Raw genomic sequence first — 23,862 nt, 5'->3', positions numbered from 1 at the left:
CCACAGGGGCACAAATCGTAACAAAGAAATCATACAGAAATCCATTCAACCCCCTGAACCGACTTGTATTTCTTCACAAGGACGGAAGTCTCTGCATTCACATCCTAGGTTCCTGTTAATATGGGCACTCTTCTGGCTCAGGATCTTTTTCTTTTTTTAAAAATGCAGTAACCCACACCGCATCATCATACTTCAAAATACTTTCTTATCTTGTTAACTGTCAAAAATTGGGCCTGCACACTCACTTGTTGTCTGTTGGGGGTGATGGAACATAGCTTGCTTCTTCCTGTGTGATGTTCTGGTAGGATTTTGGGAATCTCCACAAAACTGTCTTCGCATTACGTTATATTCTGTGTAAAACAAAAGTCAGAGATCATTTTCAAAACGTTTATATGCTTTAGTATGATAAGAGAATCCATTGAGGATTACTATTTGGAATGAAAGGTGTTGGAAAACTCCTTAATACTTCATTAGTTCTTACAGACAATATTGTTTTATTAGTTTAAAATACTTGGCATGACATAAGAGTTGGAAGCGTGTGTATCTTCCTGAGTAGGATGTCAGGAAAATAAAATATTTAAAATCTCAAAGGTAAAAAGATAAGCAACTAGACTTCTATAATTCAGTCAGGAAGAGGCCAACCACAATCATTTTATCAAAATAATGTCTGGGCTAGAAATAACACACATTTATATCCTCTATACTACAAGGTCCTTGTGAACAGCGAATGTGTATACTCATTCCGTTGAAATGTACTCTCCTAAAGACAAACAGTGCTCTACACATAGCAAGCACTCAAAACATTATTTTTTTTAAATGGTATCTATTAAGCACTATGTGCCAGGCACTGTACTAAGCACTGGGGTAGACACAAGCTAATGAGGTTGGCCACATGGGGGGCTCAGTCTTAATCCCCGTTTTACAGATGAGGTAATTAAACCAAGAGAATTTAAGTGATTTGCCCAAGGTCACATAGCAGACTAGTATTCATTCATTCAATGGTATTTATTGAGCACTTACTTTGTGCAGAGCACTGTATTAAGTGCTTGGAACGTACAATTCGGCAACAGATAGAGACAATCCCTGCCTAATGACGGGCTCACAGTCTAATCAGGGGAGACAGACTGACAAAAAACAAGACAACATAATCATGATAAATAGAATCAAGGGGATCTATACCTCATTAACAAAATAAATAGGGTAATAAAAATATATACAAATGAGCACAGTGCTGAGGGGAGGGGAAGGGAGAAGGGGAGGAGCAGAGGGAAAGGGGGCTTAGCTGAGGGGAAGTGAAGGGGGAAAGGGTGAGGGAGCAGAGGTCAGAGGGGGAGCAGAGAGGGAACCAAGGGAAAAGGGGTAGTTGAGTCTGGGAAGGCCTCTTGGAGGAGGTGAGGTCTCAGTAGGGCTTTGAAGAGGGGAAGAGAGTTAGTTTGGCAGAGGTGAGGAGGGAGGGCATTCCAGGACAGCTGGAGGATGTGGGCCAGTGGTCGACGGCTGGATAGGCATAAACGGGGGACAGTGAGGAGGTGAGCGGGAGAGGAGCAGATCATGCGGGGTGGGCAGTAGAAAGAGAGAAGAGAGGTGAGGTAGGAGGGGGCAAGGTAATGGAGGGCCTTGAAGCCAAAAGTAGTAGTAGTGAAGCTGGGATTTAATCTGGGTCCTTCTGACTCCTAAGCCAAATTGTGATGATAGTACCAAGTAGAATTTGTATTTATTGGCCATCCACTTCGGTGTGGTAATAATAATAACAGTGGTATTTATGTGCTTATTGCATGACAACCATGTACTAAGCACTAAAGTAGATAAAATATTATCAGCTAGGACAGATTCCCTGCTGCACATGAGGTTTGTAGTCTAATGGGGGGAAGGAATAGTGAGGGGAACAGGTTCTGAATTCCCATTTTAGAGATGAAAAAACTGAGGTACAGTTAAGTGATTTACCCAAGGTCACACAGCAGGCCAGTGATAGAGCTGGGATTAGAATTCAGGTCTCCCAACTCCTAGACCCCTATTTTTTCCAATAAGGCATCCCTGCTTTGCACTGTACTAGGTGCTTGATCATAAATACAAATTTAGAAGATGAGAAAGGAAATTCCTGCTTCAGAAGCAGATTAATCATTTCTAAGATAGCTAAGAAATGGATTCCTAAGTGCCCTGGATTTTTATCTGGGGGTTTCCTCAGACAACATATTGAAACTTGACCCAAACCCAAAAAATCTGCTCATAATTTCCAACTCTGTTTTTCTGATGGCATCAGTACATCTAAGCCCAAGAAGTAAACTCCATTAAACAAGTGTGGGTGCTTGTGGCAAAATATATGAGGGACATGAGATTATTAGTCACTTCTGTAGGCAGGCTGCACCAAGCCATTTCCAACAAGGCCAGGGCCTATTTTGCAGCACCTCAGATTCCTTTTACAGCCCCACTTCAATATTAGTGGGGGGTTTTTCCATTTTTCTAATACCTTGTTACAATTTAATCTCATTTCAATTTCTTCATTCAGAAGAGATTAATGATGATAATGGAATTTATGAAGCACTTGACTAGGAGCTAAGTGATGGCACAGATATAATATAATCAAATCAGATACTGTCCCTGTTGTATAAGATGGGACTCACAATCTAAAAGGAAGCAGATATTTTATCTCCACTTTACATCTAAGCAAATTGAAGCACAGAAAATTTCAGTGACTTGGCCTAGATAATAATGTTGGTATTTGTTAAGCGCTTACTATATGCAGAGCACTGTTCTAAGCGCTGGGGTAGACATAGGGGAATCAGGTTGTCCCACGTGGGGCTCACAGTTAATCCCCATTTTACAGATGAGGGAACTGAGGCAGAGAGAAATGAAGTGACTTGCCCACAGTCACACAGCTGACAAGTGGCAGAGCTGGGAGTCGAATTCATGACCTCTGACTCCAAAGCCCAGGCTCTTTTCCACTGAGCCACGCTGCTTCCCAGCAAGCCAGTGTCTCCTGAACTCCCAGAGCTACACTTTCCATTTGGCCACACTGCCTTCTTGAGTTGTTACTGAGTGACACTAATCCATCATTTTGCAAACCCATTCATGCCTCCAACCTAGAGCATTCTGAATTTCAAAAAGAAGAAGTTGACTAGAAATGTAGACATAATGTTCATAAACTTGATACAAATAGAAAACAAAAGGGTGAATTTATTTTTAGTTTCTGAATCACAGTTTATTTCTCTTGAGTATTAGTTTCACTCTTGTCACCATCTCCAGCTAAAATACTTGTAATTCACTTTTTTTTTTTAAAGTAAATCACCAGCTTGCATGTCCACGATTTACAATTAGTTGGTTTGGGAATGAAAGTCATTAGTATTCTAAAATAGTTCCAAAATAGTGCCACAGTCCATTTATCCTTTCTTGGGACAACACAGTTGGATGGCCCTAGATCAAAATCATGAATTTTGGGCAGGGAAATGTACATAACATACACATTTCAGCAGACACATTGTGTAACATGGTTTTATCACAGGCACAAGTTGGCTGATCTAAGAACATTTCTACTGGGGGTAGGAAAGGCAAGGAGAATGCTATCTCCACTACCAACAGTACTGAATGCTCCCAAGCATTTAATAGAATGTTTTGCACACAGTAAGCACTCAATAAATAACCCTCTTAATTGCAAACTCCTTGTGTGCAGGACTCTACCAACTCTGTTATATTGTCTTCTCCCAAACACTTAGTATAATGCTCTGCACAAAGTAAGCATTTAATAAATATAGTTGGTTGACTTATTAGCCACAGAACTATTGTGTTGGCCTACAAAGCCTGTATGAATTCCAGTGTCTTGTCAAAGCAGCAGAATTTAGCAGCAGAAGGCACAGTGGAAGGAAGCTTGGAGCTTAAAATTTAAGAACAGGACATAAAAGTGTCCAGTTCTGGATCAGTACAAGACAGGGAACTAACCAGAACGAAATCAAACTGCCTGATATAAAACCAGATGAATGGCCACCCTTTGACAGTTAATTTTATATGATATGACCAACCTGAATAATGGAAAAAAAAACCACAGCACCCCATAGGCCTAAACACACCTATAAAACTTTACAGTTTACTACTGGGTGTCCTTCGTCAGTTGGAGAATCTCAGTAACTCAGGACACTAAGTATATCTCAGTAGGCTAGTATCTTTCTAGCAATCAGGAATTTTTTTCTTTTATTCTGTTTTTTATGGTATTTAAGCACTCCACTAAGATCTGGGGTAGATAGAAGCTTGGACATAGTCCTAGTCCCACATGAGGTGCAGAGTTTTAATCCCCATTTCACAGATGAGGCAATTTAGGCCCAGAGAAGTGCAATGACTTGCCTAAGGTCACAGAGCAGACAAGTGGCAGAGCTGGGATTACAACCAGGTCCTTCTGAACCAGGTCCTTCTGAACTGATTACTGATTGTGATTATCAGTGCCTAATGGTGCAATTACTGGTATTCATTGAACACTGCATACAGAGCACTTTACTCATCACTTGGAAAGGTACAATATAATGAAGTTGGTAGACATGTTCCCTTCCCACAAGGAGCTTACAGTCTAGAGAGGGAGACATACTTTAAAATATATGGATATGTACATAAATGCTGGAAGCTAAGGGTGGGTAATATCAACTACTTAAGGGTAAAGATCCAAGTACATAGGCAACAAAAAGGGGCATTGAGTCTTCTTGGAGATGTGATTTTCAAAAGCCTTTGAAGGTGGAGAGAGTAACAGACTATCTTATATGATTGTCTCTGTTGCTGAATTGTACTTTCCAAGTGCTTAATACAGCGCTCTGCACACAGTAAGCGCTCAATAAATACAACTGAATGAAGGAGTTCCAGGCCAGAGGCAAGAATTGGGCAAGATAGACAAGATCAAAGTACAACATATCAATAGTCAGATTCTAGCCTCTGCTTTGATCCAATAATAGCACCTTTACTGAAGCTTTCAAAGAAACAGTCTTTGGAATTCTTATACTTTTCAAAAGCATCATCATTACTGTCCATGATTAGTATCAGGAGAGGTTGCAGCACAGTAGTAAATGGTCAAACTGCTTAAAGAGAAGGATATTTCCTTCTTAATGTAATCCTAACAGGCTCTTGAAAAAAAACCTGGTTTGAGGAAGTGCTTAACCTTGTCTCAGTCAAAAATGAGTCGGCCAGTAATATGAAATGTATTTTCTAATTAAGTATATAGTAAGAACACAATGACATGTCACGCATGTCACATGTCTAAATGAATAAAATAAATACATAAGTTTAGCCAGCCCTGGGGTTTTTCCTGCTTCTCTTCAGCATCCATTATTAGGAAATGAAAACAGCAATAGCCATTATCCCTGTTGTTGTTCTAAACAGACGGCCAGTTGCTACTGATAGTCATATTTTAATTCCCTACTCATTTTCCTTTTTGAGTCCTTTTGCCACCTCTGATAGCCATCCCCTCCACACACAAAAAACCCAACAAAAAAACAGAAGCAGCTCCACAGTAACTATCACCAGAAATATTTCATTTTCCATTTATCTGTTTTTGCTTTTTTTGAACATTTCCAGTTGGGACATGATTAAAATAATAGTTAATGGATTTGGTCCTATGAAGTTACTTCAGAATTCCTGAAGGTGAATGATCTGGACATTATTTCCCTTGTTAGACTCCATTTCATTAACACTGATATGAGCAATCACATTGCTTGTCCATCTTGTTTTACCTTATGGCCTAGTCAGCATTCTGAATCTGGGAATCACATGTCCCATTTTCTTGTTCTGTGTGCTTTCGCACTCTTAAGAGGCTGAACACTTGGAGTTGGATGACAAGGTTTAGGTGTCCCACTTGTTAGCTAATTTCAAAACTGGTAAGGAAATAAGAAATTCAAGTGAATCTGGTTAATCCTTGTTTGCTTGTTCTCCTTGGGTTAGTTAACTTTAACCTTAGAATGACTATTCCTCTCTTCCCCATGTGAATGCAAGTGTGCCTTGTATCTTCAATTAGAAATCAGGATCCATTAACTGACAAAATAGGTCAGGATTCTCAGCTACACTGGTAGGGTGCAAGATAATTTAGTCTGATTTAATGAATTACACTGAATTGTGTGATTATAAAAAATTGCAATGTAAAACCTTTTCTGACTTAAGCTTTGAGTTGAGTCAGTGCACACTGCAAAACAATTTCTGAACACATTTCTTAATTTTGCTTGCATAGAATATTAACTGGATTTGAAGACTGGGTAAAAGAGTACCTACCTCAATCAATGGCAATTACTGAGAGCACTGTACTCTGTGCTTGGGAGAGTACAGTGCAACAGAATTGCCATACATGCTCCCTGTCCACAAGGAGCATATAGTCTATGAACCAAATGGTTACGTATGTTATACATAATACATAATTTTAGGTGTTTGATAAAAGGGTGTTCTATTTACCTCTACAAACCTTAGTCCCAAGTAAAGATTTTGGGCACAGCTCCAGGTAATCCTGGAATGATTATTTCATCCATGAGAAGATGACCTATTTTCATTAATTTATCTTCTTAAGAACACCGGTATCTATCAGAGAATATTTTCCACCACATATTTCAGAAAAAAACACACTGTTTATTTCTGTCTTTAGAAAGTAAACTTTTTTTCAGCATATCCACACCCAGAAATCCAAACCTGCCTTAGAATGACTTACTGATTACAAATTTATCCTTCTTTAGATCCTTTGAGGGAGAAAGAGGGTAAACAAGATGGAAAAAAAATCACATCATATATTCATCTCTATGTTTTCCTAGCTTATGTTCCCCAGTTCTTTAACTTTTTTATGGTTTTTGTTAAACACTATGTGCAAGTAACTGTATTAAGCACTGGGATAGATACAAGATAATCAGGTTTGACACAGTCTATGTCCCAAATGGGGCTCACTGTCTTAATCCCCATTTTACAGATGACGTAACTGAGGTACAGAGAAGTGAAGTGACTTGCCCAAGGTTACATAGTAGACAAGTAGTGGACCAGGTATGAGAACCCAGGTCCTTTCAACTCCAGGTCCATCATCTATGCACTAGTCCATTCTAATATTTTACTATTCAGTGAGATTATTATTGTGAGGTTGGTCTCGTGGTCTCACAGCCCACATTGGCCCTAGGTGCTAATGGAAAGAAAAGCAAAATCCTCCTTTCAGAGTGAGGCCCCTGAAAGCCCATGGGGGTGGTCCAGACTGGTCTTGCAGCTCTCTAACCATGTGACTGTTCGGATCATGTTGCTAGGAGATGCAGGGAGCAGATGCCACTGTTGGGCTACCAGCTGAATTGCCATCAGCTCAACTCCAGGATAACCCAAAGCAGCACCAGGTATTTTTACAGATATACACTGTGCAGACACTTCTTAGCATCCAGGGGCAGAGATTAGCATTACAAGAAAAATGGTGAATACATTTTCCATTTCCAGATTAAGTCCAGAGCAATCATACCCCAGGGACTTTCAACAACTTGTCTTTTCCCTACTCAGAGGGACAACTGGTGCAAATATTAATAAAATAATTTGTTGTATTTGTTAAGCAGGTACTGTGTACCAAGCACTGTATTAAGCACTGGGGTAGATAGAAGATAATAAGGTCCCACAAGGAAATAGAAGAACAGGTATTGAATCCCCAGTTTGCAGATTAGAAAATTGGGGCATAGAGAAATTAAGTGACTTGCACCAGGTAACACAGCAGGTACCTAGTGGATCTGGGATTAGAACCCAAGTCTTCTGACTCTCAGGCCTGTGCTCTTTCCAGTAGGCTGCATTCCTACTATAGGAAGTTTATGTTAAGCATCTATGAAGCATCTGTCATTGGTACTTAATGAACACTTACTGTGTGCAGGACATTGGGGAAGTACAATTCAATACAGTTGATACACATGAAACCTGCTTTCCCTGAACTAGTAATGAGTTCAAGTTTGGATTTGAGCTTGAGAGACCAATTAAATTCTTCTAATATTAAACCAGATGGTGATAACTGTAAAATTCATAATCCTATGCTGCTAAATGTCTAGTTTCAAAAATTATATTGCTTTTCATCCTGTCTAGAAGGCTCAGAAATAGCCAGTAAAATTTTTATGCTATTTCACAGACATCTTGTACTTTATTAATTGCATAATGTAGTAATCGTAGCACTGCATGAGCTTTCAAATTGTTGAGCAAATGGCATATTGTTTTCTTATTCAAAACTCTTTGTCCTCTCAAAGTCATGAATCAAGTGTTTCTCCCACGTGTGGTGAAATCCAAAAAGGTACTTCTTAATTTGGTTTCCAGGCCATAGCTCCCATTTGCTTAACAAGGGCAGGTGTTTTAGCAAAATTTATATTCGAGGAGATTCAAGGATGGTAGATGAAGATAATACATATAGACAGTTTTGTTTGCTGAACCACAAGCTACTTCATGAGGATGAAAAATAGAGCAAACTCAGGCTCTGACAAATTCCTAGTGAGAACTGGCAAAGGAGACATGTTAGAACAAAGATACTAACTTAGGTGCAAACAATATGAAGGAGCAAAACGTGCTCTCCTGATCACCTCTATTCTCATTTTTGACCCTAGTAATCACCTATGATCTTGCAGGAAAAGCTATCTGTTCAATATGGCTAGAAAAAAACAACTTCTCTGATATATTGGGAAGCATTGTGGCCTAGTGGAACAAGCTCAGACCTGGGAGTTTGATCCCTGGGTTCTAATGTTGGCTCTGCCATGTACCTACTGTGACACATTGGGAAAGTCACTTAACTCCTCTGTGACAGTTACCTCATTTCAATTCAATACCTCTTCTTCCTCCTACCTAGTCTGTGAACCCCGTGTGGGGCCTGATTGTCTTGTATCTACCTGAGTGCTTAGAATATGTGCTAAAATACCACAGTTGTTGTTGTTATTCCAAAGCATTTTAGCAGTGTTTTACAATTAAAAAAAAAAAGTGTGCAAAGCCCAACACTGTGTCGTGGCCTCATCTACCAAAGAAGGTTAAATTGTCACTATCCACAAGTCCACATTGTAGTTTTCCATGAGTCACATCTCTTCCTTCTTGCACTTCTACTGATCAAATCTCTGAGTACCATTAGACACGGAGCTAGCATGGAAGAGAAAAGGATATTCTAATTATCCCAATTTTTGTTCTAATCAGGCTGTGGATTTGGAGGAGTTCATTAAAAGTCAAGGTGAATCAAACTGGGGATAATCCAGATTTCTCTCAATGCCATTCCTGTTTCTACTACCTTGCATAATCATGGGTTGGTTATGTTGATGGATAATGACAATAATAATCATAATAACTGGGGTAATTCTTTAGCACTCATTACCTGCCAAGCATTATGGTAGATACAAGATAATCAGGTCAGAGTCCCTGTCCCACATGGGGCTCACAGTCTAAGTAAAAGAGAGAACAGGAATTTAATTCCCACTTGACATTTTTGGAAATTGAGGCACAGAGAAGTTAAGTGATTTGACAAGATTACACAGCTACAAAGTGGCAGAGCTGGGTTTAGAACTAAGGTCCTCTGCCTCTTAGCCTGTGCTCTTTCCACTAGGCTATGCTGCTATCTACACAGGATTATCTAAAGCAACATAACACTGAAGTCATATAACACTATAATATAAAACATTATAAAGGTTTGCCTATCCATGAATCAATTTCATTAAGGCACAATGATTTTCCCTCAAATACATTACCCTCTAATGTGAAACTCCCAACAATAGTACCTATAGAATTTTACAGGATCAAACATGAACAATATTAAAATCAATCAGATGAAATGCTAGCCTGCTGGCAGAAATCAACAGAGACTGCATGACAGCAGTAACACTGTTCAAGGAGCCGTCAAGTTTCAAGATGAAAAAGGAGAATGGCAAGGGGCCACAAGCTCTCAGATATTTCACCCAAGTTCTACTGATGAGGTGAAAAAAGCTGACTGGAGAAAGTGGAATCAATGTGAGTGGCAGGTAATACACACAATTACCATTTGCAGTTGATGGAACCTATAATAGAGAGCAGCTATTACCAACAACCAGGAGGTGGAGAAGGAAACATAATACTTGTAGAAGTCACGAAGTTGGTTGGAAATGGATCCTTCTGTTAGAAAATGTGATGCAATAAGCACTGTATATCAAGAGCTCTATCAAGACAAATAACTGAAACCCCTTAAGTCCACAGCTATGTTCATCTCATCGTCAATACTAGAATAAAGCAGCACTGTGTAAGACTCCCAGGCTACCCTATAGGACCACACTAGGGAGCCCAAGAAAGTGCTTAAAAGTAAGTGTTAGAATGTGCCTCAGGTCTGCCAAATAGCTCTTACACAATGAGCCATAAAATTTTTGAAGCAGGCATTTAGGACCTCTTTTCTGCTAAATGCTCCACTCTGTAAATACCAAATTATAAATCCCTTCACAGAGTCAGAAAAGTACCTTGAACTACCAATTAGCCCAAAACAGATTAGGAGTTTTTACCTGCCCAGGAATCTCTACAGAACAGCTAATATTTATCACCATATCAAAATGAAATGATTGCTTGAATTCTGATACTGGGGTGCAAAGTCCCCTCTCCTTTTCATAAATAGGTAGACAAATAGCCCAACATACAAATACCACTTGATAAAAAATTACAATTTCTTGAATCAAGGATAGCTGCAAAGCAAGAAACTACCTCAACCTTCTCAACAAAATAGAATGTATGATCAAATACAAACTTACCCACTACTTACTCAATGTGCTGTGTCCCAGAGGAAACATGGCTATCAGGTAAGAGACAGTCTAAGTGGCAATGAGCAAACTGACATCACCTTAATCAATTTTTTCACACAGATTCTTTGTCTCAGTGTCAGGACTGGAGTTCATATGTCATTCTTCGTGGGAGACGATTACACAAGGACCTCATTATCTTCATTCTCAAATGCCCTATTTACCAGTGTGTGTGTTTGTGTGTGTGTTATACACAGCTAAAATACAAAATAGATAGTTGTCAACACTTTATCAATAGCAACATTTGTTTTAATCTACCCTTATAATTTTGCTTTTTCTCCTACAAATGTATTCTTTGAAAGTCAGTGAAACAATATTCTTTTTGTTCTTAAGTGATAGTTTTTTTCCCTTTATATCTTTCTCTTTTCAGCCTAGTCATTTTTTTCCACAAAGCTATACACATAATTTACATAGAATTGTTTTCCATTTTTATTCCACAAAGACAGTTTAAAAGGTTGGTTGCAACTATAAATTTCTTCTGGTGAAAAAATTAAGACATTTATTAGGTGACTCATATTTAGTATCCTATCCAGTATATTTAGTGCATTTGTTTAAACTTTAATTATCATCTTTTCATTGCTCAACCTTCTCTCACTAAGAAAACAATCATTCTTTTGTATGGAAATGACTAACTGGGGAAACAAACATGTTTTATTTGGTACTTTTCCAACAAGATTTTACTTATATAACTTATTTCTACTTCTTCAGAAACATATCAATATAGTAAAGTTGACTAGTATACCACTAATAAAACTGGCTGAAACAAACCACTGTCACCATTTTGATGGCATATCTGGCGAGGGCAGAAAGTTGGGCAGTAGAAAATATTACCAAGTCCATAATGGATTAGTAGACTGAACGTTAGAAATGAAGTGGGGAAATGTTAGTGATATTTGGATGGGTAGCTTCAATGGTTAAAGAGAGGAACAAGAAAGCAATTATCATAGCATCCTTAGAGTCTTCTGGGCTGGACTGAATTAGTCATTAAAATGATTTGTTCTTTTTCTCTTCAACTTCCCTCCCCTTCTTTTGCTCCTCTAGCTCTCTCCTCTGCCATTATAAATATATTCACTTAGCTTTTCTAAGCCAGTGTTTTTGTGGCTTAAGATATTTAGGTCTAAATGGTGCATGACTTTGAAGTGTGCTGTCCAAAGTAAAACCTACTTAAATCTGATGTCACATTTGAATGGTTACAATAGAAAGTAGTATGGTAGTAAAAAACCTCGTCACAGTGTTGTAGATGCTGCCACCCTTCACTAAATCTTTAGCTTTGCTCAGCCTCTTGAAACACTCCATCTAAACCAAAAAACTATCCAAGCAGTCAGGTCAGATCTAAGATTCTATCACCTTCTGTCTGATCCAATATCTGGATGTCACTGAAGGCAGCTCTCTTAATTGCTTTGAGTTTTCAAATCTCCAAGTATGGTGACAGGAAATGTGCTTCCATTTCTCATTACTCCTGGGAAAAACTTTGTGTGTAGAGACATCCTGGAAGGTGATGGGATTTTGGTTGGGTCAGAGAACTCAGCCATACAAGATAATTCATTTGGGTTGCTACAGTCTCATCTTACCTAAAACCTTAACAAATAGGACTGAGAATGGTACATGAAAACAGATTGAGATGAAAAGATCTGGTGGTCAATAAATACTCATTTCCTCCCAGAAAAAACAGATGATGTGAAAAAGTCATCATTAATTTTGTGGTGAAAAAGTTCAATGTCTGTCCACATGTCAAGGTGCAATAACTAGAAAAGTAAACGAATTCAGAGAGTCCAGTACAGAAACATGTTTTTTTAGAGGATTGGATAATGAGGTGGATAACTGAATTATGACTGCGTTGTTCTTGATCCTTTCATCCTACTTCTTCAAAGGTGATATTTAAGCTCAAATTCTGATAGAAATGCCTGGTGACTTTGTACAGCTACCACCTGTACAAAATAATTACAATCAGTATTAACACAGTATATTTCACATCCAAAGACTCAAAATGCAAAGATTAAAAACTAGAGGATGATTAAAGCACTGGAATGTCTGAAAGCAAAGTCATTATAATTATCTGCTATGAAAATCTTATGGCTTTTGTGGTTATTTTCCTCTTTGGGTGAGATAAAAAAGAAAAAAAAAAGGCATGTGGAGAGTCATGTCAAAGGCACAAAAAAGGTCTGGTCCTAGTCCTTGTCAGAGAAATGAAGGAAGGCAGAGAAAGAGGAGAAGGAATTCTGAACTTGAGAAGCAACTCTACTTTCAAGAACTATTTGCCACTGTTAACTGGTAGATCAAAAATATTATAGCAACCTCATCGCAGTGTTACTGTGTTTCGATCATGCAAAGCCTAGGTCTTTTAGAAACCCTCTACCCACCGCTGAATAAAACTTTGAGGCAACAAGCATTCTCAGTCATCCCTGAAGATCCATTTATGGTCTGCTTGTGCTCTTAACTGTTGACCCAAACACAGAGCTTCTCTTTAATTAAAATTAGACCATTAAAGGTGTGGCAGGGAACTGCTCGTCTTTTTTTTTTTAATCTTGGTCAAGTGACTTAGTGAAAAACACTGCTCCCTATCCCAAATTCAGTTGCTTTGTTCTCTGGACTGAAATGTTCCACAGAATTCTTGAAGGAGCTGGCTTGAAATGGAAGAGTTTCCACAGTGGTGTCAATGTTCCACAGGAAACTGAGCAGTCAGAAAATGTTAATAGATTAAATTCAAGGCTATTAGAAATCTACAATGGGCTATTAGACTGAGACTTTGTATAACACTCTGAAATTTCATGAGGAAAAGTTAACCATGTTAGGTTTGAGAAGGATTTAAATTTGGGGCTACTGGGTGGTAAATCCATAGCCTTCCTGTAGGGCAGTCATCACATTGTTCCTTCCATTATTCCTTTGGTGCCACTGTTAGAGACAGAAACTTGGGCTAGACTGAATACTGGTCTGTCATAGAATGACCGCTTGTGTTTTTATAAAACTGACTGAAGCATCAAAATTTGATGGTCACATGCTGATCCTGAAAATTCCAAAGGATTGACTGACATTGAATTACCCAAATCTTACTTCCATAAAAGGTAGAAGGATAAGAATACTGTAAGCTAAAGATGACTGTGAGCTCCATGTGGACAAGGAATCTGTCTACCAACTCTTTTACATTGTCCTCTCCCAAATGCTGAAAGCAATGTTCTGCACAGAGTAAACATTCAACAGATACTGGTGACTGTGGAGGAGGAGGAGGAAGAGAGGTGGTAATAAAGGAAAGAATTATAGCTTAGGTTTTTGATTCCATGTGAGAAAGAGAAAGCAAGGTATACTTCAAATCGAGGACTTTTTAAACAGCAGCAGAGTCAGATAAAAAAGTGGTGTGGGGTCATTCATTCATTCATTCAATAGTATTTATTGAGCACTTATATGTGCAGAGCACTGTACTAAGCGCTTGGGATGAACAAGTCGGTGACAGATAGAGACAGTCCCTGCCGTTTGACGGCTTACAGTCTAATCGGGGGAGACAGACAAGAACAATGGCAATAAATAGAGTCAAGGGGAAGAACATCTCGTAAAAACAATGGCAACTAAATAGAATCAGGGCGATGTACATTTCATTAACAAAATAAATAGGGTAATGAAAATACATACAGTTGAGCGGACGAGTACAGTGCCGAGGGGATGGGAAGGGAGAGGGGGAGGAGCAGAGGGAAATGGGGGGAAAAGAGGGTTAAGCTGCGGAGAGGTGGAGGGGTGGTGTTAGAGGGAGTAGAGGGAGAAGAGGAGCTCAGTCTGGGAAGGCCTCTTGGAGGAGGTGAGTTTTAAGTAGGGTTTTGAAGAGGGGAAGAGAATCAGTTTGGCGGAGGTGAGGAGGGAGGGCGTTCCAGGACTGCGGGAGGACGTGGCCCAGGGGTCGACAGCGGGATAGGCGAGACCGAGGGATGGTGAGGAGGTGGGCGGCAGAGGAGCGGAGCGTGCGGGTGGGTGGTAGAAAGAGAGAAGGGAGGAGAGGTAGGAAGGGGCAAGGTGATGGAGAGCCTCGAAGCCTAGAGTGAGGAGTTTTTGTTTGGAGCGGAGGTCGATAGGCAACCACTGGAGTTGTTTAAGAAGGGGAGTGACATGCCCAGATCGTTTCTGCAGGAAGATGAGCCAGGCAGCGGAGTGAAGAATAGACTGGAGCGGGGCGAGAGAGGAGGAAGGGAGGTCAGAGAGAAGGCTGACACGGTAGTCTAGCCGGAATATAACGAGAGCCCGTAGCAGTAAGGTAGCCGTTTGGGTGAAGAGGAAAGGGCGGATCTTGGCGATATTGTAAAGGTGAAACCGGCAGGTCTTGGTAATGGATAGGATGTGTGGGGTGAACGAGAAAGACGAGTCAAGGATGACACCGAGATTGCGGGCCTGAGAGACAGGAAGGATGGTCGTGCCATCCACGGTGATAGGGAAGTCTGGGAGAGGACCGGGTTTGGGAGGGAAGATGAGGAGCTCAGTCTTGCTCATGTTGAGTTTTAGGTGGCGGGCTGACATCCAGGTGGAGACATCCTGGAGGCAGGAGGAGATGCGAGCCTGAAGGGAGTGGGAGAGGACAGGGGCATAGAGATGGTAGTCAAAGCCGTGAGAGCGAATGAGTTCACCAAGGGAGTGAGTGTAAATGGAGAACAGAAGAGGGCCAAGAACTGACCCTTGAGGAACTCCAACAGTTAAAGGATGGGAGGGGGAGGAGGCGCCAGTGAAGGAGACCGAGAATGACCAGCCAGAGAGGTAACAGGAGAACCAGGAGAGGACTGAGTCCGTGAAGCCAAGGTGAGATAAGGTATGGAGGAGGAGGGGATGGTCGACAGTGTCAAAGGCAGCAGAGAGGTCAAGGAGGATTAGAATGGAGTAGGAGTCATTGGATTTGGCAAGAAGGAGATCATGGGTGACCTTAGAGAGAGCAGTCTCGGTAGAGTGGAGGGGACGGAAGCCAGATTGGAGGGGGTCTAGGAGAGAATGGGAGTTAAGGAATTCTAAGCATCGATTGTAGACGACTCGTTCTAGGATTTTGGAAAGGAAGGGTAGTAGGGAGATAGGGCGATAACTGGAGGGGCAAGTGGGGTCAAGAGCGGGTTTTTTTAGGATGGGGGAGACGTGGGCATGTTTGAAGGCAGAGGGGAAGGAGCCCTTGGAGATTGAGTGGTTAAAAATAGAAGTTAAGGAAGGGAGGAGGGCAGGGGCGATGGTTTTAATAAGGTGAAAGGGAATGGGGTCCGAGGCGCAGGTGGAGGGGATGGCACTTGCGAGGAGGGAGGAGATCTCCTCTGAGGATACTGCAGGGAAGGATGGGAAAGTAGGGGAGGGGGTTGGTGGGGGGGAGGGGAGAGGCAGAGGGGTGACTTTGGGGAGCTCAGACCTGATTGTGTTGATTTTTGGGGAAATAGGTGGCCAGATCACTGGGGGGGAGGGATGGGGGAGGGGGAGGAACAGGGGACCTAAGGAGAGAGTTAAAGGTCACGTGGCTATTGTAAAATCTCCACTTTCTCTGCTCTAGCAGACCATGCAATAAATAATAATGTTGGTATTTGTTAAGCGCTTACTATGTGCCGAGCACTGTTCTAAGCGCTGGGGTAGACACAGGGGAATCAGGTTGTCCCACGTGGGGCTCACAGTCTTAATCCCCATTTTACAGATGAGGGAACTGAGGCACCGAGAAGTTAAGTGACTTGCCCACAGTCACACAGCTGACAAGTGGCAGAGCTGGGATTCGAACTCATGAGCCCTGACTCCAAAGCCCATGCTCTTTCCACTGAGCCACGCTGCTTAATGTTTCCCCACTTCTCAAGAACCTCAAGGGGTTGCTCATCCACTTCCATATCAAGCAGAAACTCCTTCCTACTAACTTTAAACACTTAGTCACCTTACCCTCCTCTTTGCTTATCTCTCTGATTACCCTATTATAACACAGCCCATATACTTCACTGCTCAGTACCAATCTCTTCACTCAACCTCGATCTCATCTATCTCACTGCCAACTCCTTGCCCATATTCCCCTTCTGGCCTAGAACTCCATCCTCTTCATATCAGACAGACCATGACTCTTCTCACCTTCAAAGCCTTATTAAAAATCACAACTCCTCCAAGAGGCCGTCCCCAACAAAGCCCTCATTTCCTCTACTCCCTTGTCCTTCTGGATTGCCCTTGCACTTGAATTTGTACTCTCTGAACACTTGATATTCATCCCGCTCTCAGCCCCTAAGCACTTATGTACATACCCATAATGTTTTGAATGGTTGTCTCCCCCTCTAGACTATAAAATGCTTTAAGGTCAGGCAACATGTCTAACAACTCTGCTGTACTGTACTCTCCCCAGTGTTTAGTAGGGTTTGGTCATGTTAGTCAGGTCATGTTAGTCAGTTAGTTAGTTAGGTCATGGGTTCAAACCCCGGCTCTGCCACCTGCCAGCTGTGTGACTTTGGGCAAGTCACTTAACTTCTCGGTGCCTCAGTTCCCTCATCTGTACAATGGGGATTAAGACTGTGAGCCCCACGTGGGACAACCTGATTCCCCTGTGTCTACCCCAGCGCTTAGAACAGTGCTCGGCACATAGTAAGCGCTTAACAAATACCAACATTATTATTATTATTAGTACAGTGCTCTGCACACAGTGAGCACTCAATAAATGCCACTGATTGACTTAATGATTACCTACCTGCAGCAGAAACATAGGGTTTCCTGTTGCTTCAATGCTCCTGGGAAAAGCAGTTGATCTAGAACATCTGGAAGGGGAGGAACACTTAAGGCTGCCATGCAGAAGTGGTAGATGATGTTGCTCCTTTCTTTTCCAGGGATGCTCCACCCATAGCTTCTCCGCACTGTCAGGAGTGGCTGCCCATCAGTTGCTAACAGTGAGCTGCTTGCGAGTCAGGGGTCAATTTCCCACTCTTACCCCCATTCCTCCCCAAATTAAATCCTGAATAGCAGTCATCTAGCTCTTCCAGAGGAAGCAAGAATTCTGACTTTCCTCTCTGTCTCTAACATTTTGTACTTCAGAAAGCTCAAGCACATGGAATAAATAGCATATTTGGCCAGAGGATAAAAAAAAATCACAATCAGAACCTCATACTTTATCATTTTGTGCAACTTTGGCTGACCTATCATGGCAGCCATATACCAGTTGATTAGGAATAAGATGGAGATCAAGATCTTAAATACTTTCTTTGCCTGAAGGCCCATAAAACATTTCTGCTGAATAAGACTGTATGCTGGTTTCAAGCCATGTTAGTTTTTCTAATTCAATCTTTTCAGGGTATTGGACCATGGCCAACCCTCAGAGCACTGAACCTTTTAAGGACCTGAAAACTCCCATCATCTGTTGTGGGGTTCTGAATGAGAATAGGGTCAATCTGCAATATTTAGTGATCAGGAAAAGTGACAGTTTAGCCTGCAACCTCAAAACGCAGCCCTGAAAATAAATGACTAAAATGTTGCCAAATGTCATTCCCACAGATCATACTGATCTCATGATAATATAAAGACAAAGAAAAGCCTATAGGACTTTTGCATATTTTCAGATCAAGATCTCAAAGCAATGTGAAAATGGCAAATGTTAACTTTCCTTTCTTACTTGCTGTTACAAATATTCCTTTTTAAAAAATTTGTGAGATTGAGCCCAGAGGATAACATTTAGAACATGTTCTCCCTGGAAAATAAGTATCTGTCATGCATTAAGGGATTACAGTTTTCAGAAGAAAGAAAAATGTAATTTCTAAACCTGGAGAGAACAAGAAGGAAATCTGTGATTTGGCTGTCTCCTCTGGAGTCTACGGACCTCCATTAACCCAGAAAATTGTCATGGTTTGCAGAGACCCCCTAACAGGAGTGTGAATTTGCTCACATCATTTTGCTACTAGATTAACTACCTTTCAGACTTCAGTGTTTGAAGTAGAGTTCCCATTAGGGACCATTATGGAATGATAACATTAATAAGAATCATGGTATTTGTTAAGCTTTTACTATGAGCCAAGCACTATTCTAACTGCTGGGGTAGATGCAAGTTAATCAGGTTGGATACAGTCCCTGTCCCACAAGGTCTTACACACTTAATGCCCATTCTACAGATGAGGTAGCTGAGGCCCAGAGAAGTGAAATGACTTGCCAAAGGTCACACAGCAGACATGCAGCAGAACCAAGTTTAAATCCAGGTCCCTTTGACTCTCAAGCCCTGTGGGGCAGTGGAAAGAGCCCAGGCGTGGGAGTCAGAGATCATGGGTTTGAATCCCACCTCTGCCACTTGTCAGCTGTGTGACTGTGGGCAAGTCACAAACTTCTCTGTGCCTCAGTTACCTCATCTGTAAAATGGGGATTAACTGTGAGCCTCACGTGGGACAACCTTACCCTGTATCTACCCCAGTGCTTAACAGTGCTCTGCACATAGTAAGCACTTAACAAATACCAACACTATTATTATTATGCTCTATCCATTAAGCCATGTCGTGGAAGTCACTTTTCAGGTACTGTTACCCATTAGTTGGAACTTGGTGGAGTTCAAATTCACATCCCTGACACCAGATACCCTTTGGCATCCTGGGTGGTTGGCAATTGGGTTAGGTTCTTTGTGAGTTTTTGTTTAAACATGAATTACCTGGGGAAAATTCTAGAGAATTAACTTAGTTTTAGAAAAAAAATAATAAAAAAATGCAAAAATCCCCTAAAGCTGTGCTTTCCTTTGGTTTTCACTAGTTTAGAGATTAAATTCTCCTGGTAGCCATTTTCAGGTTTTATTTTGTTTGATGTGGAAAAAAATACTGGTTGTTACAAAAAAAAATAAGTTTTGGAACACTGTCAGAACATCGTAATATCTAGTACAACAGACTGAGAAGATGCCTAAAATATTTCAAAGTTTTACTACCTTTTTCTTACAAAACAATATCACCAACTGGAATCATACAAATCATTAGTCACAGACAGGCTAAAATAAGACAGGATTAAAAATCATAAGAAAGTCTTCCCACTTAACTGTAAAGTCCTATCTGCCTTTGATTTGACACTCACAAACATAATTTTAATAGAAATAATTTAAAAGATTTAATTATAACAGTGGGGCAGCACTTGACAAGTGGCAACGAAAGGCCTGTCAGTGTCCTGCATTAATTCAGATTTTAGTTTGCTAGAACTGACAGTGTGTTCCTTTGGGGATGGTTAGTGATTCTGGCTGAAATGCTGACATGGTAGGTCCTTGTAGGTCCCTTGTTTTGAATTATTACTTGAATCTAACTGAATGAGACTTTATGAAAAATGATTAGAGCGTGAGAGGATATTAGCTAAGGTACCTAACAGTCACTTGGTCCTTTTACTTGGAAGAATTTCAGGTATACCTTGACCATGGATTAACCTCAGGAGAGATTAATCTATGCAGAAACTCAAATAATTCCCCTGCACATGTCAAACCCATCCTGTGGGTGGGCAGGACATATGTTTATAAACTTATTCACAGTTTACACTTCATTTAAAAAACAAATAGTGATTTGCAGCCTAATGCATTATTCCTAAACAGAACAAAAGGAAATTAATTTGGTAAACAGAACTAACCTGATAATTTTATTATAGATACAATATGAGTTAGCTGTGGGTGTGTTGAGGATAGGGTTGAGGGAGATTAAAGCAGAAACAAATGAGAGGCACAGAGACCCAGAGATAAATGAGAAAGAGAGAGAGGGGGAAAAAGAAATAGAAGTGAAAGAGTCGAAGGAAACACAAACTAGACAGAGGCTAATGTCCTCAGATGATCTTCCTCTTGAGCAATGACATCAGAGGAGAGATATGGTACAAAATGTTCCTGACTCACCTCTACCAAGAAGCCTCATTTCTTATTGAGGGAGAGAGGCTGCTGCTGCTGCCAACACTACAGTCTCCACTCTCCCAGCTCCCTGATGTGTGCATGCAGGGTGAATCCCAGAGCCTGGAGAGCAGCAGCAAGAGTAGCTGCAGGAATAAGACCTGCAAACTCTCAGCAAGGTAAAAGAGCAACATCTAAAATGTCACACTGTGACTTCACCTGGCTGGGATTTTAGACCACTCCAAAATTATTTACAGTTCTGTGACTTTTTCCACTCTTTCACCCCCCACCCCCCTACTCACCGTGTCTCATTTTTCCACATTTTTTCCATTAGATTAAAATATAGTATTGTTTGGGAGATATAATACATTGTTCCTCTAAGGGTTTTTTTTGTGGAGGTTCAGTCCCTGTATTAAAAAAATCTATATTTTGGCCATCTCATGAACCCTTCACAAGCAAAACTGGCACCACTCTCTCAACGTTGGCATGAGACACAGCGTAGTCCAGTGGTTACAACACAGGTCTGGGAGTCAGAGGGATATAGGTTCTAATCCCTGTTAAACCACTTGTCTGTTGTGTGATCCTGGGCAAGTCACTTCTCATCTCTGTACCTTAGTACCCTGTTCTATAAAATGGGGATTAAGACTGTGAGCCTAATGTGGGCCAGGGACTATGTCCAACCTCATTACCTTGAATTACCTTGTATGTGTTAATCACACAGGCCTTTGAGAACTGCTGAATGGTAACTAAAATGGGGGTCATAGGCAAAGACCTATTTGGTATCATGATACCTGTTGCCATTAATCCTCAATCTCTGTTAAATCACAAAGAGAGTGTTCCACAGTGAATTGAGAGGCCTCCAGGATCACTTGAACCCTCCTGAAACAAGTCATAAAAGCAGTGAGCTGTGGGGAGGATAACAGACTTTTCATCTCCCTTCCCAAAACAGAAAAAATCCTTTTCTGGGCTTTGACTTTTATAAGCAAGCAGGGCATATATTCAGCTCTCTCTAGTAAGGGTCAAATCTGGATGCGACTCTGTTCACCTATTTAAATGCCCCTAGAGACTTCCCAAACACCAATGACTGGTATTTTCACTCTAGTAGGGGAGGAGCTAAGGAGGGGTCTATGAACCTCATATTTTGGTTGAATACTAAGCCCAGCACCCCAGCGAATACTGTCAATATTCTACTGCTTGCAAATATGATCAAAGTATTCTCAGAAATTCACTTCACAATGCTTCTGTAAGTGGCAAAAACACTGCAAGGGGATGGGAGAGAAAAACCAGAGTAAGGAGGAGGCTCACTTGAACTTTGCCAATATCTCTGGTCAGTGCTCTGCACAGATTAAACCTTCAATAAACACTCTAAATGAAAGAAAGCAAAGGGGCAGATTGCTTTGAGTAATGATGGCATCTAAGCTTATATATTATGCCTGATAAATCATCAAAATCAGTTCTCCTTTTCCTGTTCAATCTATAGACATCTTTCTATACAATTCCTCTGGCTTAAAATGAAAGTATTCACAAATGGTAGACAAAGATTGTTTTTTTTTAAAAAAAAAGTCCCAGTGAAAATGATATTGCATTTGAAGAAATATTATCTTAGTCACCCTTTCTAAGGGAGGGGTGTAACACCAAAGTACCAAGTGGAAGGTAGTTACAGAGAAAATTGAAAAGGAATGGAAAGATTTTTAAGAAGCAGGAGAATTGATAACAGAAATTACTTTTCTAAAAGTCTGAACTAAATGATTAGAATAATAAGAAAGCAAATATTAAGAAGCAACATCTGCAACATCCATATCAGATAGAAATGATTGACAAAAAGCATCCTGGTTCATTAAGTAAAAATCATGACATCCCATCTTGATAACTTTTAAATGAATTATAAAAGTAATAAAAAAATATAAAAGGCCTCACATTTAGAGCTAAATGGATTTTATATCATGCACGTTTACTTGCAGACTGGATCCAAAATACCACATATACATACTTCACTTTTTTTTATTACACTTTACTTTTTCAGAGAAGCAGCATGGCTTAGTGGAAAGAGCATGGGCTTGAGAGTCAGAAGTCGTGGGTTCAAATCCTAGGTCTGCCACTTGTTAGCTGTGTGACTTTAGGCAAGTCACAACTTCTCTGTACCTCAATTAACTCATCTGTTTAGACTGTGAGCCCATCATTGGGCAGGGTTTGTCTCTATTGCCAAATTGTACATTACAAGCACTTAGTACATTGCTCTGCCCACAGTAAGCGCTCAATAAATACTACTGGATGAATGAATCTGTAAAATGGGGATTAAGACTGTGAGACATCCTGATTACCTTGTATCTACACCAGTGCTTAGAACAGTGCTTGGCACATATTAAGTGCTTAACAAATACCATTATTATTACTGTTTATTTCTAAATTAATATACCCCTTTAAATACCCTGTTCGTCAGAGCATTTAAATTTTTAATTGAAATATTTAACCATAGGAAGAAATGTCTGCTGTCTAATCTGTTGCCAAACTGTACATTCCAAGCTTTTAGTACAGTGCTCTGCACATAGTAAGCACTCAGTAAATGCGATTGAATGAATGAAATGTCACCTGTTTTTCACCAAGTTTAAATGTTCGGTTTTCTGAGCTCAGTTGTCTCCTTGACATTTTTAAGTGGGGGACAGTCATGCCCTCCCTGAATATGGATGTGGGAACACCTTCTTTACATTCTCATCCCAGTTTGTCCCTGGCTCTGGATTTCCCCAGGCAAAGCAGAACTTTCTTTTGATGGTCAAGTAATTTTTCTATTCAACTTCAAATATGATCAATCAATAGTATTCACTGAGCACTCACTATGTATAGAATACTGTCCTAAGAGCTTGGGAGAGTACAATACAACAGATTTAGTAGACATTTCCTGCCCATAACAAGCTTACAGTCTAGAGTTTATAGTTTACGTGATGCAAGATACCTGCAAAAAACCAAGAAGGGAAGAGGGCTATGGGACAGTGATGGTCAGAATCTATGACCAAAATCCAATCCAAGAAATGTCATCATATCCTAATATGTTTCCAGTCTGTTCATTAGCACAGATCCCTTAGGACTAACATATGGAAAACAGTTTTCTACCTATTGGCTTAAAAAGCACCTTTATGTGGAGGGGGAGCGAAAGGGGTGGAGTTACAGGGTAAAAGGAGAGAAGAGAAAGAATGGGGCTTTAAATATTCAATTCAACAATGCCATCTAAACTCCCAGAGTGCAAAACAGCACCTGCTGAGGACCTTCATTCAAGCTTCTTTACACTATTTTAGCAAAATGTCAAATAGGCTCAGAAAATGTGAAAAAACATTATAAAGTTCAAAAAGG

The 23,862-nt window shown here is 40.5% G+C and overlaps 1 long non-coding RNA gene across 1 annotated transcript in view; it reads right to left on the bottom strand.

Moving 5' to 3' along the window:
• The window catches only part of LOC120638918, a 106,650-nt gene that overhangs the window by 62,525 nt on the left and 20,263 nt on the right, over positions 1-23,862 (bottom strand). Inside the window, exon 2 of the long non-coding RNA XR_005660961.1 lies at positions 246-350. This is a non-coding gene — a long non-coding RNA (uncharacterized LOC120638918). The remainder of the gene's footprint in view (positions 1-245; positions 351-23,862) is intronic.

The sequence above is a fragment of the Ornithorhynchus anatinus genome, chromosome 17 (genome assembly GCF_004115215.2).
Source record: "Ornithorhynchus anatinus isolate Pmale09 chromosome 17, mOrnAna1.pri.v4, whole genome shotgun sequence".
Lineage (NCBI taxonomy): Eukaryota > Metazoa > Chordata > Mammalia > Monotremata > Ornithorhynchidae > Ornithorhynchus > Ornithorhynchus anatinus.
The sequence above is the reverse complement of the archived record's forward strand: the minus strand, read 5'-3'. Positions and strand labels throughout refer to the sequence as shown.